The sequence below is a fragment of the Salvia miltiorrhiza genome, chromosome 1 (assembly GCF_028751815.1).
Source record: "Salvia miltiorrhiza cultivar Shanhuang (shh) chromosome 1, IMPLAD_Smil_shh, whole genome shotgun sequence".
NCBI classification, from domain to species: domain Eukaryota; kingdom Viridiplantae; phylum Streptophyta; class Magnoliopsida; order Lamiales; family Lamiaceae; genus Salvia; species Salvia miltiorrhiza.
Window position 1 is genome coordinate 2754100 of NC_080387.1, and position 19830 is coordinate 2773929.

The 19830-nt window shown below is 42.0% G+C and overlaps 1 non-coding gene across 1 annotated transcript; it reads left to right on the top strand.

The window, feature by feature from the left end:
• Positions 1 to 5432: 5432 nt before the first annotated feature.
• Positions 5433 to 5537, top strand: LOC131007389 (small nucleolar RNA R71). Its single transcript, XR_009096091.1, has one exon. It is a non-coding gene; the product is annotated as a small nucleolar RNA R71 (small nucleolar RNA).
• Positions 5538 to 19830: the final 14293 nt, after the last annotated feature.

Below are 19830 nucleotides of genomic sequence, written 5' to 3' on the forward strand. Positions count from 1 at the left end.
ACACTAAATAAAGAGTTAGAAGCACATACCTTGAAGATTTAGGAGCAAAATTCGAAAATTCTAATTTTCTTGAGCAAAACCCCCAAAATCGTGTATCTCCCAATGTGGTGGATGAAAACTCGAAGTAATCGGATGGAATGGAAGCTAATGATGTGGGTAGTAGATGTATGGAGGGGATTGAGAAGATTCAAAGCCGTTTGGGAGTAATTGGATGAAGAAAATTCGAATTTTTCGTCACTATGTGTGCTGAGTGTGTGTTTTGGGTGTGAAGTATGAAAATTGGGTGAAAAACGCACTTAAAACCTTACCTGGGCAACTCGGCGTTTTGTAGATCAAATTCGGCGGTCGCCGAATTTCCAGCTCCAAGTGTTAATAGCGTTCAGGGATTTCGGCTACCAATCGCCGAGTTGGTCGCCGTTTTTCGATTTTCACCCTTTTTTTAACTGCAAAAATGAAAAAACACTAGGCAAAACATAAAAAACGAAAGTAAATTAACAAGGCAAAACAACAAAAACGAGAAGAAAACAACGACAAACGACAACAAAGAAGAACAAGCAAAAACTAACAAAGCAATAAAAATTGGGTTACCTTCCAACAAGTGCTAAATTTAACGTCTATAGCTTGACGATACCTCCAATCATGGATCAACGAAATTGACCACTTCCACGTCGCGGTCCAACTCTGCTTTGAAGTACGGTTTAAGGCGATGGCCATTAACAGTGAAAGTGGACCCATTCGACGCAAGCAACTCATAAGTCCCATTTTGATTGCTCTTGTGAACCACATATGGACCTCTCCATCTAGACTGCAGCTTGCCAGGAAATAACCGAAGCTTAGAATCATACAAGAGTACCTCATGTCCCGGCTTGAATTCCTTAGTGCGGATGCTCAAATCATGGAACTTCTTTGCTCTTTCCTTGTAGATACGAGAACTCTCATAAGCTTCATTCCTCCACTCATCCAACTCCGTCAACAAATCTCGCCTTGTATGACCGGCCTCCTTAAACTCCAAATTGATTATCCTCGTCGCCCAATATGCCTTGTGCTCAATCTCAACAGGTAAATGACAAGATTTGCCAAAAACAAGTTGATAGGGAGACATACCAATTGGAGTCTTATAGGCAGTGCGATACGCCCAAAGAGCATCATCCAAGTGCTTTGCCCAATCTTTCCTGTTTGCGATGCTCTTCTCCAAAATCTGCTTGATCTCTCGATTGGCCAACTCCGCCTGCCCATTAGCTTGAGGATGATATGGAGTCGTCACCTTGTGCTTTACTCCATATTTCGCCAAAACGCTTGCCAGCAACTTGTTGTTGAAGTGCGACCCCCCATCACTAAGCAACGCTCTCGGGGCTCCGAACCGAGTCAAAATATTCTTTTGCAAGAATTTAATGACTACCTTAGAATCGTTAGTGACAGTTGGGATCGTCTCCACCCATCTAGACACATACTCCACAACAAGCAAAATATAGGAAAAACCACATGAAGGAGGGAAAGGACCCATGAATTCAATTCCCCAAACATCAAATAGCTCCACCTCTACAATGATATTTTGTGGTATCTCATCCCGCTTGGTAATATTGCCCATGCGCTGGCATCTATCACAAGATTTCACAAAAGCATGGCAATCTTGAAAAATTGAAGGCCAATAGAATCCACTATGGTTTACCTTCATGGCAGTGCGGTTGGCAGCAAAGTGACCTCCACTAGGTGAGCTATGGCACTCCTCAATGATCTTTGGCCATTCATGCTCTCTAACACATCGCCGAATAAAGCCATCGGTGCACCTCCGGTATAAGTAAGGATCCTTCCAATAATAAAACTTGACATCATGGAGGAACTTCTTCTTTTGATAGTGCGACATCCCCTCGGGAAGAGCTCCAATCACCAAGTAGTTGACATAATCCGCATACCAAGGATCCTTAAATAACACCGCCCAAATCTGCTCATCGGGAAAAGACTCATTGATGGCCATCTTCGGATCATCCCTCTCGATCGGATTCTCCAAACGAGACAAGTGATCGGCTACCACATTCTCACATCCCTTTCGATCACGGATCTCCATATCAAACTCTTGAAGCAACAAGATCTAATGAATCAAGCGGGGCTTGGAGTCCTTCTTCGTGAACAAGTAGCGGATGGCGGCATGATCAGTGTAGACAATTGAATGAGTTCCAATCAAATAAGAACGGAACTTATCAAAAGCATACACCATAGCTAGCAGCTCCTTTTCCGTGGTAGTGTAATTCATCTGAGCAGAATCCAAAGTTTTACTAGTGTAGTAAATTACCTTGAATAACTTATCTCTATTTTGTCCCAACACAGCTCCCACGGCCCAATCGCTAGCATTGCACATCAACTCAAATGGGGTACTCCAATCCGGCGTAATCAGCACTGGCGTAGAAATCAGCGCTGCTTTCAACTTCTCAAAGGAGACGCGGCACTCATCGGTGAAGACAAACTTCACATCCTTCTCAAGCAAAGCACAGAGCGGCTTGGATAGCTTGGAAAAATCTTTGATGAAGCGCCTATAAAATCCTGCATGCCCAAGAAAGCTCCGCACAGATTTCACAGAAGTAGGAGGCGACAACTTTTCAATAGCCACGATCTTAGCACGATCCACCTCCAAACCTTGGGCAGAAACCTTATACCCCAAAACAATGCCCTCACGAATCATGAAGTGGCATTTTTCCCAATTGTGCACGAGTGCCGTCTCCTCACAACGCTGCAACTCTTGAGCAAGATTGTCCAAACAATTATCAAATGAGGAGCCAAAAATAAAAAAGTCATGCATGAATACCTCCATAATGTTCTCAATCAAACCATGGAAAATCGCCATCATGCAACGTTGAAAAGTGGCAGGAGCATTGCAAAGACCAAAAGAAATCCTCCTAAAAGCAAAGATGCCATAGGGACAAGTAAATGCGGTCTTATGCTGATCCTCCGGGGCTATCATTATTTGATTGTAGCCCGAGTACCCATCCAAGAAACAGTAGTACTCATATCCTGCCAAACGGTCAAACATCTGATCAATAAATGGCAAATGAAAGTGATCCTTACGTGTGGCTGCATTCAAAGCTCGATAATCAATGCACACGCGCCATCCTGTGACCAGCCTCGTAGCTATGAGCTCATCTCTCTCATCCTTAACCACAGTCATGCCTCCTTTCTTAGAGACCACTTGAGTCGGACTCACCCACTCACTATCAGAGATAGCATAAATGATACATGCATCCAACCACTTGAGCACCTCCTTTCTCACCACCTCTTGCATAGCCGGATTTAAACGTCTTTGCGACTGCACCTTAGATTTGTATTCCTGCTCCAACAAAATACGATGCATGCAAATAGAAGGACTAATTCCTTTGATGTCAGAAATAGACCATCTTATAGCAGACTTGTACTTCCTCAAAACTCGCATCAACTTCTCCAACTCCAACGGAGATAAATAAGCAGACACAATAACAGGAAAGGTCTCATTCTCACCCAAAAATTGATACCTCAAGTGCTCGGGAAGTGGCTTCAGCTCAAGTTTGGGTGCAGCTGCAGCTGCAGCTGGTGCAGGTCAATCAGCTCCCTTTTCCTTGGTAGTGCTTTCCCCATCAATAGGTTTGTGAATATCCATGTAAGGCACAGGATCGATGGGATGGCTCTCTACGGCCTCCAGCTCTGCAATATAATCCAAAATCTCATCACACGCCCCATCAAGCTCGGAGTAAGGATATAATGACTGTGTGATGCACTCCTCCAAAGGATCCTCTACAGCTGCAGGAAAATCCACTACAGCCTCAATTAAATTGCAATCCTCAATTTGTGGTTCAACTGGCTTCTTCATCGCATCATAAATGGACAACGTCATCTTTTCATCATTGACGCGGAAAGTCAGATCTCCCTCTTGCACGTCTATCAACGCACGGCCCGTAGCTAAGAACGGACGCCCCAAGATCAATGGAGTATTCTTGTCCTCCGGCATGTCCAAAACTACGAAATCTGCAGGGAAAATAAATTGCCCCACCTGCACTAGAACATCCTCCACAATTCCCTTAGGATAAGTAAGGGAACGATCTGCCATCTGTAAAGCAATGAAAGTAGGCTTGATTTCTCCAATCTCCAATCGGTTAAAAATAGAGAGAGGCAGCAAATTGATGCTTGCCCCTAAATCACAAAGAACATGGGAGAAATTCTGCCCTCCAATTACACACGCGATAGTAAAGCTGCCAGGATCCTTCTGCTTCAATGGTAGCTTTCTTTGTGGCACAGCACTGCATTTCTCGAAAAGATTAATCGTCTCATACTTCCCCAACTTCTTCTTGTTGGAGACTGCATCCTTGAGGAACTTGGCATAGCCTGGCATATCTCTCAAAGCGTCAAGTAAAGGAATGTTAATGTGAAGCTTCGAAAACATCTCCATAAACTTGGCTAACTTCTCATCCATCTTTGGCTTTGCCAGGCGACGCGGGAAAGGCGCTACAGGCTTGTACTCTGGTCTGGGAAACGTAGGAGTAGGAATAGGCTCCTTAACAGCAAAAGTACTTGGCGATGCCTTAGAAGTAGGCGGCGAATCGCACACAGTCGTCTCCAAGTCATCCTCCTCCACAATCTCTACACCTTTTTCCTTGCCATCCTGCAGCTCTGGATGATTCTGATACTGAGTCCCGCTCCTTAAATGAATTGCATTACACTGATTTTTTGGATTGGCCTCAGTGTTGCTAGGGAATTTTCCTGGTGTGTGCTGCGCAGCTGCTTGGTTGGCTATCTGACCAACTTGAGTCTCCAAAATCTGCACTTGCTTGGACAGTGCTGAAAAATTATTCCCAATATTACCCACTTGAGACTCTAAATTGGTCATCCTTGTATTAACAGTTGTCTTCATGCTAGACACCTCTGTTAAAACCTACTGCATCATATCCTCAAGCGATCCCTTCTTCGGCTCATTTATAACTCCTCCACTAGACACAGAAAACCCAGGTGGAGGCTGCAAAGCATTGTTGGGATTTGAATAGGAAAAATTTGGATGATTCATATTATTGGGATGATACGGTGGATTTCCGCCCTGATGTCCCTGATAGTTTGGTCTATTGAATTGGTACTGCCGCTGGACATAATTAGCATCTTCAAACTGTGGCACATCAGATAAAATCGGCTGCTGAGGAATTTTTGCTAGCAGTGCTTTTCTCTCCAACTCATACTGCTTTTGAAGAGCTTCATATTTCTCCTTAAAATCATCTCTCTCCTCATGCACAGCTGCAATTCTTCTCGTTGAATTTCTGTCATTCGGCCATTGATAACTATTGGAGGCCATCTCTTCTATCACACGATAAGCCTCCCTTGTATTTCTATGGAGAAGACATCCACGTGCAGTAGCATCCACCATACTTTTTATTAGACCAGTCAAACCATTATAAAAGTGAATGATCTGTTGATCCTCCGTGAAACCATGTTGTGGACAGTTCCTGAGCAGCTCACGAAATCTTTCCCAGGCATCATGAATGGTCTCATCTCCTAGCTGGGAAAAGTGAAATCTCCGCAATGATTTTCTGAGCTTTAGAAGCAGGAAAGTATTTTGCCAGGAAAGCTCTACACAAATCCTCCCATCCAGTAATAGCACCTCTGTCCAAACTCTTGAACCACTCCTTCGCTCTGTCCCTGAGAGAGAATCCAAACATCTTCATTCTGATGGCATCTGGTGGCACTCCATTCTGCTTAATAGTGTCGCAGATATCTAGAAACTGAGTAATGTGAGCATGCGGATTTTCAGAAGCCGTTCCACTAAACTGTTCAGCTTGCACCATGTTTATCAATCCCGGCTTCAGCTCGAACGTGGTAGCCTGCACAGTTGGTCCCCATCTGCTTCCTTGAAATTGATCAACCCGAGGCTGATACATGTGATTCAGTGGTGGCTCTGGTGGAGGAGCCCGGTTGCACCTGCTCTCCTCTCTCTCTTCATCTAGCTGCCTCTGAAGGTTTGTCACTGCTCGCATAAGGGTTTCAAGATCCACGTTATTCTGTTGCTCTGCCATTGCTTGCTTCTTCTTTTCGCGGTTGTCTCTTTTATGCTGCTTTTCGATTTCCAAATTCAAAGGAACAAGATGTTCCTTTCCTTTGGATCTCGTGATCATACACTCCTGAGACAACAAACAAAAATCAGAAACAGAAATTAAAAACTAAAAATAAAATAAAATAAAAACTTATAACGCCTGAAATAATGCTTAAGTCTAGTCAGAAATATTAAAGTAAATTCTAAATAGTCCCCGGCAACGACGCCAAAAAAGTTGATCGCTAATTTCTTAACAACAATAACTGCAACTAAACAGTGTAATTGTAGCACGAAAACAGCAAGCAGAGTATCGTATCCACAGTGACTATTACAACGAATCACCTTAAGTAATCCTAAATAAACTCTAGTAATATTAAGGCAAACCCAAATAAGAATGAAGAAGATAACTTAAATCAAAACAAAACAAATAAAATTGGATAAAAACTCAAATAATTAAAGACTCTGACCCTAGGGATGTAATTTTACTAATCAATTACATGCATTTAATATATTGATTCAATTACCAATTTGATCCAACCCTGATGAAAGATCACTATATTATTCACAAGCTTCTCTAACGAACACCTATGAACGTAGATTAATTTACCCCTTTTCACATTCAAGACTCCAAGGAATAAATCAACTCCAAATAGCACATAAAGAATAGCTTCCTATAGCTTCACCTGTCGCATTCAAGACTCAAGGTTAACACTATATCATGCATTCCTGAATCGGCTGAACAATTATCGCATTCAAGACTCAAACTGAACAGCTAGACATGTAAATTATTGATCAGGTAATTCACAAGAAAATAGGCACCAGGAATCATGAATCACAAGTTGGAAGGCAAATTGATATCAATAAATCATAAACACATAATTAATCAGCTATGTACAAACCCTAGGTTCAGATTAACGAACTAGCCAGACATCGTAAAATAAAACATAAACATAATAAATAAAAGAACAATTGCAAAAACTAAATTATATAAAACCGTAGAAATTGAATGTAACGGCTCGAATCTTCACTCTTGCAGAGATCAAAATCCAGTGCTCTAGGAATTGAAAAAGCAATGAAAACTAAAGCTATGAAACTCAAAAGTAAAAGTTGGGAACCCTATATAGGTCAAAAGAGGACCTATATAAAGTCTTAGGGGAAAACAAGAGTTTAAAAATCGAAAATAACATTGAAAAACGTAAAAACGCGGAGGCTTCAAAATGGCAGCCCGTTCGGCGGTCGCCGAACAGGTCGCTGAAGTTTGCCTAAAAATAGCCCAAAAACGGTGATCGCCGTTTTTCTTCCACCTAGTGTTTTTCCGATCCAGGGATTTCGACGGCCAACTCGGCGATCGCCGAGTTGGTCGCCGATTTTGCTCTTCAAATCATCAAATTTCGGCGGTCAACTCCTTTGACCGCCGAATTGCTTCCTTCTCGTCCCGACTTCAGAATCTTCGTCTTTTCTTGATTTTTGGGCTCGATTCTCTCAAAATTATTCTCTTTAACATGTTCCTTACACTCCATGCTTCAATATCACTCATTTCTGCATCCAAACAGTCAAAACTACACCCGACCGTGAAATCATGAAATAATAGTCAATGAACTCCAAACGATAATAAAACGGGCGTAAAATTGACCTAAATCGCAGAATATAAACCTTAAAAACCATGCAAAATGAGTGTTTATCACCAAGCAAAACAAGATGCCCATTCTCTCCTCTAATTTCCTGTCCCACATCAAGCACCACAAAGTCTACTAACACTTTTATCCCTCTCACCATAACATCTACATTCTCAACGAGGCCCCATGGGCCTCTAATAAAACCGTCAGCTAGTTCTATTTTCATCTCAGTGTGCTTCAATTTTTGATCCCCCAACTTTTCAAAAATGTCAAATGGCATCAAATTGACTGCCGCACCTATATCTAGCATACCCGAAACCTCCTCAACCCCATCCAACCCAATGCTTAAAATAAAGCTACCTGGATCGCCTTGCTTTGGTGGTGGTTGGTTTAGGTCAGCAACAGCTGGTGGCGATGGCTCATTGAGGCTTGAGGTAGTCTTGATTGCTTCCACGGTTCCGCTCCTCAATTTCTCCGTGGTGCCCTTCTCGAAGGTCACTTGTTCAACTTTCTCCTTCAATCGGCTTAGAAAGGGAACAAATCTGTCAAATTCATGCTCCACTTTTTGAGGTGGAACGTTCAACTCCTTGAATCTCGTACCATTTTTCTTCACAATGGTCACTGCATGAGCTTGATGTGGTTGTTGGCCCTGATTGGGAAGCTTCCCAGTTTGTTGTTGTTGTTGCAACTGATTCAAAGCTCCCGTCAATTGCCCAACAGTAGTCTCAAGGCGCTTGATGGTGGCACTCTGAGCCTCTATCGGCTGCTTGCTAGCTTGCATAAAAGCCTGCATATTATCCTCGAAAGAGGATCTTGGGAGAAAGTGTTGCTGCTGGTGGGGTTCAAAAATATTTTGCTGCATGGTGGCCTGGGGATACTGCTGATGAGAGTAGTTCATCTGAGACATAGGGAGTTGTTATTGGCCCTAAAATCCCATCGGCTGTAGGGGTCGACGAAATTGAGAACTCTGCCTGAAGCCTTGCCCTTGATTTTGGTGCTGCCAACCTGAAAACCCTTGTGCAACATAGACTTCTGCTCCTCCTTCATAAGTGCGCTCTCCCATCCTGTGGCACTTGTTGGGTCCATGGCCGAACTCTCCACAAATTCCACATGTTTCAACATTTTGCTCTCTTCTTGGAGGTGGTTCAGCTTTACTCATCTTGAGCTCTTGAATCTCTCTCATCATGTCCGCCATCTATTTTTTTAGCTCAAAACTGGGAGCTACGACAACACTTGCTTCCACTCGTCTTCCTCGAGTAGACTTTTGTTGAGAACTGGCTGCAAGAGTTTGGAAGATCTTATTCATCTCATCAGCCGACTTCTCAGCTATGTTTCTCCCTGCAGTGCTGTCCACCATAAACCGATGTGTTTTTGTCAAACCATCATAGAAAAACTAACTGACAATCTCAGGTACCATCTGATGGTGAGGACACTGGCGAAGTTGTAACACCCCGCATTTTTCCTCATTATAAATATTCTTGAGTTTTAAGGGGCACTTGTAGCACTGAGATATAAAAATAAGTTATTTATGAGATGAGATTTCTAATAGGTTGAGCTATTATATTTTTCGATGATGGGATTAGAGAATGAAATACTTTGAGGAAATATAGGATATAGGGAGATGTTGGTGGAACATTGATGAAGTTAAAATTTTCTTTTCTTTCATTAGTAGTAGCAGCTCTGGCGAAACCGAGCTCTAGCGTAGCCGAGCTCTACTCTGGAAGCATAGCTGAAGATTGAGCTCTGCATGTAACACCCCGTACTTTTATGAGTAGTAGAAGTGTCGAGACACTACAGAGAGTACTATGGTACTGAGATATAAGATTATAATTAAGATGAGATGGAGTTATGGTGATAAATAGAGATATTGAGCATTAGAGTCCCACCTTTTGATGAGATAAGTTATTCTTCTAGGTGGAGATATGAGTCTGATAGTTTTTTTTTAATGTTTGAGAGTGTTTGATGAACTTTGAGAATGGAGAAATTGACGAATTTTTGAGTTACTCTTGACTGCCCTTCTGCCCAGAAGGTATTCCTCTGCCCTTCTGCCCAGACAGAGGGGAAGTCTTTCCTCTGCCCTTCTGCCCAGACAGAGGGGAAGTCGTTCCTCTGCCCAGACAGAGGGGAGCCGAGTCCTCTGCCCTGCCAGAGGGGAGACGAGACCTCTGCCCTGCCAGAGGGGAGACGAGACCTCTGCCCTGCCAGAGGGGAGCCGAGACCTCTGCCCTGCCAGAGGGGAGCCGAGACCTCTGCCCTGGGGGAGTCGAGTCCTCTGCACTGGCGTCGATCCCTCTGCACTGGCGCCGAGTCCTCTGCGCTGGCGAGCATTCCTCTACTCTAGCGAGTTTCTCTTCTTTGCTCTGCCAAGTGACTTATGTTTTGAGCGGTCTTTACTTTGCCAGAGAGATCACGATTCCTCTGATCTGCCAGAGAAATCACGATTTCTCTGCTTTGACCGGAGAATTCGTTCCTCTGCTCGAGTGCGAAACTGACGTAAGAGAGAGAGAGAAGTCAAAGCAAGTGGATAAACATAGTTAACGGATAAGATATTTTATGCAAGTGGATATTTAAGCATGTGTTAATTATCCAATACTTGATGGCTAAGTAAATGGGGTTATATATATAACACCTTTCTCTTTCATCCCCCATAACAGACGTCCCTTTCCTCTCTCTCCTCTCTCTTCTCTCTCTTCTCTCTCGACTGTCATTACCAACGCCATTGATAAGCTGGTAAAAAGCTTCGTAAGCTACTTGTATCCCATAACCACCGATTAAATCTAGCTGAAAACACTCGTATATCCATAGAACGAAAGCTGGGTTCGAGTTAGGAATCAAGAAGGTGGAATTATACTTTTCGTTACAATTCATAAGAGTAAGCTTCTAAACACATGAATTTACTTATATCTAAGCTTTATGAGCATGTATATAGATGAGTGAAGCATGAAACCAACTCCTAATTCAAGCTGGTAATTTTCGAAGATCATTAGGTTTGGAAGTCTCATAAAATTTTGTCGTCTTCTAACTTTAAAATGGGGAGTATATGCATGCTATTAAGATGTTATTTATTGTTCTTTAAATGAAAAGCATGATTTGATTTTGAGATATGGTATATAAAGGTGTTAGATTGTGGGTTGTTGGAAAGATAAGATTCATGAAGAAAGTGAGGATTTGAGTATGAAATGAGCCTATGAGATTGAAGTTATGATTGTTGATGGATTAAAATGATGATTAGAAATGTTTGATAACGATTATGATGAATTGGTTTGACAAGAAAATAGAGTATGCTTGGTTATACGTTTAGGATGGACTAGTTGATGAGTTAATTGGCTAGCTTTTAAGCTACTGACTTGATTGTTTTTGATGGGGTTTTGGATACCCAAAAATCTTGAAAATTTTATGGTACGTATATATAAGTGTTAGGAACGTTCATGTAAAATGTGAGGTCATTTGAACATCGTCTGATAACCTTTTAATTTATGAGTCTCCAACTGCAACTTTCTACCGAAAGTGTGGAAGAAACAGATACTAGAGTCACTTTTCCAGTAGCTTTTCGTGAGTTTATAGTTTCCAAATTTTTATATGTACAAGATGAACATGTTATCTAGCTACCCATAAAAGTTTAAGTCTTTTTGACAAGATCTACTATTTTTCTAAAATCACAACTTTCAGTTGCACAAAACTGTCAAATATGGTAGACTGTAGGAAAATGATCATATCTCCTAAACCACATAGAGTTTTGCAACCTACTTTTTTTTAAATGAAACTAGACGTTAAGAGGTTTCAAATGATATGAGTCCCACACCCAGGAGAGTTCCGAGGTAAAGCAGTTTATTACTTGAAGTTGGGACAGAGTATATGAAGTCAAGTATGGTCTTTCACTAATACACCTACCTTTGATTTAGTAAATTGCATTTGTTAATGACAATAACTATACACCTTAGTAATTCATAAAAATGCTAAAGGAGTGTATATATGTAGATATAACGCTTTTTCCGAGTTAATTTACTTAACCAAATTTGGTTCTCTTGATATATTTAACCACATGGTGAAGTCATTAAGCATTATGTGAGTTATCTGATATATATTAAAGAATGTGATATAACATTATAACTTTGGTATGTGATTGTTAGATGGGTTTGAGTATTTAGGAGTCGTTCCTTAATGAACTGATTAGACTTAAAATTTGGTGATGCATTGGAAATAAAAATAATGAATATTTAGAAAGTATTATAAGAGTGATTTGTTACGAAGAGTGATTAGTTACAAGGAAATAATAAGAAAGGAAAACTAGTACTTAGATAAGAATAGTAAACCTAGTGAGTATTTGTCTGATCGACGTTTATTTTATGACATGAACCGTCTATGCCAATGATGATATCTAAAGACACGAGTCAAGGACATAAGTAGGATTTCTCCGAAGTACGAGGACCAAGGCTAAGATTTCCAGGTGGGCATTATTTTCTAATACCTCTATTACTGGCTTTCTAAATGATGATTATGATGATGTCTATAAGTTTTTAAGATGATTTGAGATAAACTGATGTTTGAACTAATTAACTTGCTGAGTTTTGATGACGATGAGCCTGTACGTTACCCTCTACGGATGAAACGATTTCGGGTCCTGCCAAAGGCGGGATTGTGTACACGGAGGTAACCGTGAGCTGTATACCGGGTTGGCCAGTCAGAAATGACTGTGAGCCGACTGTCAGGTCGGCCGGTTACGGTGCTTGAGAAGGAGGCCTACTTCTCAGTACCATGATGATGATGATGAGTTGTAGAAGTGGTACTACATGCTAAGTATTTATGACTGCAGTCTATCTTTCATTACTTTATGATGCTTGAAATTTATCAATTGCTTACACAGGTTCTTTTAAAGAAAAACCCCTGTGTGATGTATAAATGGCAAGTTAAATGTATAGCTCTAAGAGCGAGATTGTTTATTTTCGGCTTATGTCCACTGAGTATTTTATACTCAGCCCTGCATGTATTTCTAAATGTGCAGGATGAGCAAGGAGAGAGATTGGGGGATTGCTGGAGGGCTGTTGTTCATAGACGACCCTTTTGAGTACCGTATCTTACTTCTATACGGTTGTACAAATAGTTGAAGACTATGTTCTTGAAACTTAATTAGGATTGTTACTCTCAGCTATATGTCTTCATACATATAGTCTGATCACGTTTTGCTGTGCTACCCTGAACAATTTGAATCATTGTAAATATTTAGCTATACTCCTTTTGTTTTCGTTGACTAGAACCTTGATACATTTGAATAAACGAAGCTGATAATGTTTCTATTGAGTTTGATGATATTTTATATGTTTTAACTTGAATTATTAGTAGCTTCCGCTTGAAGAGTCTTTCAGATTCCCTTGTTCTACCCTATCATTTTATTAGTCGTATCGATACCCAATCTACGCTATCACTGGCTAGATGCCGGGCTGCGACAGAGTGGTATCAGAGCCAGGTTGTCTGCTCTGAGTTTCATTCTTGATTAAGTTCAAACTCCTTGATTGAGTTAAACTTTCACAATTGAGCCAAATGATTGATTTCAACTATCCTTGAATTGAGTAAATCTTTTGAACTCATTTACTCAAGAGACTAAGTCCTACCTTGAGAATGAGTCTAGCCTACCTTGAATCCTTAGGCTATAGTGAAAATAAGATTGGGAGTAAGTCTAAAACAACACCCCAGCGCCCCATCTCCTCCGGCTTATCAAGGTAAGAGTTATTATTGTACTACTTTTATGTTGAATATGAATATTGATAGTGATGAACTAACGAGATATGTAATGTTTTGATGGATGGAACTGCTTGAGGTGATGGAATATGATGTGAGCCAGTGGTTTTGGAATAAATGGAGAAATATTGAGGCTAGAATAGCCAATGCACCACCGTACCAAGCGAGATTGAGTATGTCATTGTTTGAGATATATCAAGTAAGTTCTTTATCCTTGATGTGATAGAAATTAAAATTTTATTTCAGGATGCAACGACATTTAGAAGAGATGATGTGTCGATGGTTCCGAGATATTAGGCCGCAGGAGGGTGACACGTTGGGTGAGTTTGTAGCACACTACCATAGACGATGGCTAGAGACTACCGCATATGGGATTGATGAAGCAACAGCTATCACCATTTTGATTCCACTGTTACCACCTGGATGGCAGGATTGGGCGGCTTCACTGGTGCCACAGTGTGTCGTTAGGGATGAGTATGGACGATTCGAGCGTGCAGATTTTAGGGGTTTTGCAGCGACGATTAGTCACTGTTACTTTGTGTTTGATGATCCCCCATCACCACCATATGATGCACCCCCTCCTCCGACAGATCCTTTCCCGATTATACCTGCACCCCCATCTGATGAGGTTCCATATATTCCGGAGCCATTTGTGCCTGATGAGGCCATTGTTTTTGAGCCTATTGTCCCGGATTCTGCTGTTCCGGAGTCGGGTATTCTGCAGACTGGATCGCCATATATGGATTTTGACCCATTTCATTACTTGACGCTGATACCCTTTCCCAGTGCTGATCTGTCTCCTTGGGAGCCGGCCCCAACGACAGCGCCATTGTTATTACCTCCTACAGAGATTATACCACCTATTCCATCTCCGATGCCTTGGACCGAGTATGTGCCTTTTGACCCTTATCCGAGGGTTCCTCCTCTACCTGAGCCTGGCACCTTTGAGTTTCAGCCTTACATGCATCCTATTCTATACCCACCATCTAGAGATGCACAGGAGGGACCGTCTCGTCCGATTCCGATTGATAGTGATGATGAGGACCCAGACGAGGAGACGCCAGAGATGACAGTGGGGCATGGACAGACCCGACCACTACGGCGTCGGACCACTGTTGATGGAGTCGATGTATGGGAGCCTATTCTGGAGCCACCTGTTTGTTATCCGATGGTAGACACAGATGTTGAGGATGAGACAGAGGATGATGGTGATAGTGAGGAGACTGAGCCTATGGAGGATGAGGAGGTTGAGCCCAGTGGGGATATGACAGTAGATGATGCAGGAAGTAGAGTATCAGGAGACGGCTTTGGTGGGACTGGATGGGTTTGAGTGAGAGTAGCTACATATGATGATGGGATGGAGATGCTTATATGTAGATAGATGTATATAGATAGAGATGCATAGTATAGTGAGTATATCAGTATCATTAGTATTTGACATATATAGATGCCTAGTACGTATGACGACCGTTTTGATGGAGCGTCAAAGTATGTATTAGGGACTTTTTGCTGTATATATCCCTTTTTGTAAAAGTCCTCGTAAGAGGCAATTTTCCTATATATATATATGATGATGACCCGAGGGTCTTTTATAAATAAGAGTTTTGTTTTATGTTTTCATATTATGATGTTAAATACAAAAAGAGATTTCCACTAAGAGATGTAATGTTATAGAGGTAATATGATGTTGAGTAAGAACCCTAAGATTGATGATTTAGAAGAACTAGTTTTAAGAGCTGACGTATGTTTTCTTTTTAAGAATGCCGCCAAGAAGAAGATATAGAAATCAAGAGGAAGAAGAGGAGGAACAACGAGAACCTACGCCACCACCACCCCCTCCACAGCCAGAAAGAAGAATAGAAGAACTCTTTTTGAGGCAAAATCCACCTACCTTTAATGGGTCTGGAGATCCTGCGGAAACTGAAGAATGGATAAGGAGTATGGAGCGAATCTTTAGATTTCTGCGATGTGATGATCTCGAGTGTCTTATGTGTATGTCGTATCAGCTTAAAGGGTCAGCGGACTTTTGGTGGTAAACAAAGCAGAAAACCATGACCCCAGAACAAATGGCTGCTCTAACTTGGGAGCAATTTAAGATAGCGCTGTGTGAAAAATATGTACCGCGAAGTTATCGAAAGAAGAAGGAGACGGAATTTGTGAATCTGAGGCAGGGAAACAAAACAGTAGCTGAGTACGATCGTCTGTTTTGTGATTTGGCTCGATATGCACCATATCGAGTAGATACGAACGAGAAGATGTCAGAGCTGTTTTGCTCTGGACTAAAACAAGAGATACGAGTTGTCTTGGCAAGTCAGAGTGCGCTATCATATGCTGAAGCTTTAAATCGAGCACTGGATATGGAACTGGCAATGCAGCCAGAAAAGACGAATCAAATTCCTGTGCCTCAGTGGAACCCGAACCCTCAAAGGGGAAATCAACCTTTTTCAGGACAGGGACAGAAAGGAAAGAGGAAATGGGATGACCGAAGTCAAGAATTTAAAAAGCCATGGCAGTACCAGAATGCACCACCACAATTTCAAAACAGAGATAAGCGACCTTATGCTGGACCTCCGGCAACACCACAAGGACCTCGAGGGATACCACCTTGTCCGAAATGTAACAAGCTACATTTGGGAGAATGCAAGATCGGAACGAACAACTGCTATACGTGTGGAAGGGCAGGACATTATTCTAATCAATGTCCCAATCGTCAGCAAAGTGGAGGCGGAGGGCGACCAAAACAGTTCCAGCCACAGCTTAGGGCTATGGAAGGACATCTACCGTTACCGCCGCCACAGCGCCAACAACAAGCTTACCGACCACATCAGGCGGGAAGACGACCTCTAGCCCCGCAGGCGAATCAGCGACATCACCAGAGAGTGTTTGCCATTGATCAGAAAGCGAAGAGTGGGAATCAAGGAAATTTAGCAGGTATGGGTGAGTTAAAAGGAGTACCCATAGTAATACTGTTTGATACTGGAGCTTCGCATTCTTTTATCTCCATTCCGTGTGTGGATACGTTAGAACTGAACATAGAACCTGCTCCACAACATCTAAGGGTAACCACTCCCATAGGCAGAACTTTTACGGTTTCACGTGTGTGTCCTAACTTAGAATTTAAGTTGGGATCAATCGAGCTTAAGGCTAGAAACCTGAGGGTAATGCCTATGTGGCATTTGGACATCATATTGGGAATGGATTGGTTAGAGGAAAACCACGCGATGATACAATGCAAGGAAAGACGCATATCATTTCAACCTCCCGACTAAGAGTCTACCTCTTTTATTGGCATTGAGAGGAAATGGAAAAAGACGCCAATCATCTCAGCGCTACAAGCCAAAAAGCTTTTGGAGAGGAATGATACAACTGCTTACGTTGTATACTTAAATCAAAACGAGGAATCCAAGGCAAACATCGACGACGTGACAGTCGTGCGGGAGTACCAAGATGTTTTTCCTGAAGCTTTGCCAGGATTACCGCCCGATCGACAACTCGAGTTTACGATCGACCTTGAGCACGGAGCCGCGCCGATATCAAAAGCACCTTATAGAATGGCACCGGCAGAGTTACAGGAGTTGAAGCTGCAACTGCAAGAATTGTTGGACATGGGTTTCATTCGACCCAGTGTTTCCCCGTGGGGAGCACCAGTTCTTTTTGTCAAGAAGAAAGATGGCAGCTTGAGGTTATGCATCGATTATCGTGTGTTGAATAAGGTGACGCTGAAGAACAAGTATCCGTTGCCCCGGATAGATGACCTGTTCGACCAACTACAGGGAGCGAATACTTTTTCGAAGATTGATTTAAGATCGGGATACCATCAATTGAAAATACGATCAGAGGATATTCCGAAAACGGCATTTCGTACAAGATATGGACACTATGAGTTTATAGTGATGCCTTTTGGACTAACGAATGCCCCTGCCGTGTTCATGGACCTCATGAACCGTGTTTTCCACAAATACTTAGATAAGTTCGTGGTAGTCTTCATCGATGATATCTTGATTTACTCGAGAAGTAAACAGGAACATGAAGAACATCAAAGGATCGTGTTAGAAAAGTTGCGAACTGAGAAACTTTACGCCAAGTTTAGCAAATGCGAGTTTTGGCTTAAGGAAGTCAATTTTCTGGGCCATATCGTTTCTGCAAGGGGAATTGAGGTAGATCCAACAAAAGTACAAGCTGTACAAGAATGGAGATCACCAACTACGCAACATGAAATACGCAGTTTTCTAGGGTTAGCAGGTTATTACCGAAGATTCATTGAGGGCTTTTCAAAAATAGCTAAGCCAATAACGCACCTGCTAAAGAAGGATGTCAAGTATGAGTGGACTGACACGTGTGAGCGAAGTTTCCAGGAATTGAAGAAGAGACTCACCACTGCTCCAGTGCTAGCTGTTCCAAGGGCAGATAAAGAGTACGCTGTCTACACGGATGCGTCAAAGAATGGTCTAGGATGTGTACTTATGCAAGATGGAAAAGTGATAGCTTATGCACCACGTCAACTTAGACCACACGAGATGAATTATCCAACGCATGATTTAGAATTAGCAGCAGTGGTGCACGCATTGAAGATATGGAGACACCATCTTTATGGAGTACGGTGCGAAATATACACCGATCACAAGAGTCTAAAATTTTTCTTCGAGCAAAAGGATCTTAATATGCGACAGAGAAGATGGCTCGAGTTAGTAAAAGACTATGATTGTGGGATAAATTATCACCCTGGGAAGGCTAATGTTGTAGCTGACGCTTTGAGTAGAAGTAATCAAGTAGAATTGGGATTTCTCCTTACCCAGGAAAAGGACTTGATCAAAGAATTTGAGAGGATGAAAATAGAAGTTATATTACCACCACAAACGGCAGAGGTTGTATTGGCCACATTGAGTATTGCACCGGATTTGCGATCAAGGATTATCGCGGCGCAGCGAGAAGATGAGAAAATGAAGAAATTGCGTGTCAAGATTCGAACTGAGAAAATGGAAAGTTATCAAGAAGCGGCAGACAATGCCATCTTATACGAAAGAAGATTGTGTGTGCCTGATAAAGATGAGTTGAAGAATGAAATTTTGAGCGAAGCTCATGACACTCCCTACACCGCACACCCAGGAAGCACGAAGATGTACCAAGATCTAAAAACTAGGTTTTGGTGGGAAGGAATGAAGAGAGAGATAGCAGCTTTCGTAGAAAGATGTTTGGCATGTCAACAAGTAAAAGCACTACACCAAAAACCCTATGGCAAACTACACCCATTAGAGATTCCCGAGTGGAAGTGGGATCACATAGCTATGGATTTTGTCACTGGGTTGCCAAAGTCGAAAAGAGGTAACACAGCCATTTGGGTAGTTGTTGATAGATTGACAAAGAGTGCCCATTTTGTACCTATCTCGATTACTTATGGATCTGACAAGCTAGCTCAGATCTATGTTCGAGAGATAGTACGACTGCATGGAGTACCGTTGACGATCACATCCGACAGAGATTCCAAATTTACCTCACGGTTTTGGATAAGCATGCAGAAGGAGTTGGGTACTAAATTGAATTTTAGTACAGCTTTTCATCCTCAGACAGACGGACAATCTGAAAGGACTATACAAGTTCTGGAAGATATGATCCGAACTGTTGTGCTAGACAAAGGAACCCAATGGGAACAAGTTTTGCCCTTAATTGAGTTTGCTTATAATAATAGCTTCCAGTCAACTATTAACATGGCTCCATATGAAGCCTTGTATGGGAAGAAGTGTAGATCTCCGCTCTATTTGGATGAAGTAGGAGAAAGAAAGATACTTGGACCTGAAGCAGTAGAAGAAATGATTTCTACTGTGCGACAGATTCGTTAGAGAATCAAGGAGGCCCAAGATCGTCAAAAGTCCTACGCAGATACCAGAAGAACAGAGATTCATTTTGATGTGGGAAATAAAGTTTTTCTGAAAGTTTCCCCGTCTCGAGGAGTGCATCGATTCGGAGTGAAAGGAAAGCTCAAACCGAGATACATAGGACCGTATGATATACTAGAGAAAGTAGGCCCCGTTGCTTACAAACTTGCGTTGCCACCACACTTTGCAAACGTCCACGACGTTTTTCATGTATCTCAACTGAGGAAGTACGTGTTTGATCCAAAACACGTCATTCACCAAGAAGAAGTATCTTTGGAACCAAACTTGAGCTATGAGGAGAGGCCAGAAGTTATTTTGGATAGGAAGATACAGCAGTTGCGAAACAAATCAATTGCTTTGGTGAAAATCCAATGGAGACACCATGGCCAAGAAGAAGAAAAAAGGGAACTTGAGCAGAAGATGAAGGAGAAGTACCCCGAGCTGTTTCCCGAAGGTAAATAACGTAAATTTCGGGACGAAATTTTTTTTTAAGGGGGGTAGGATGTAACACCCCGCATTTTTCCTCATTATAAATATTCTTGAGTTTTAAGGGGCACTTGTAGCACTG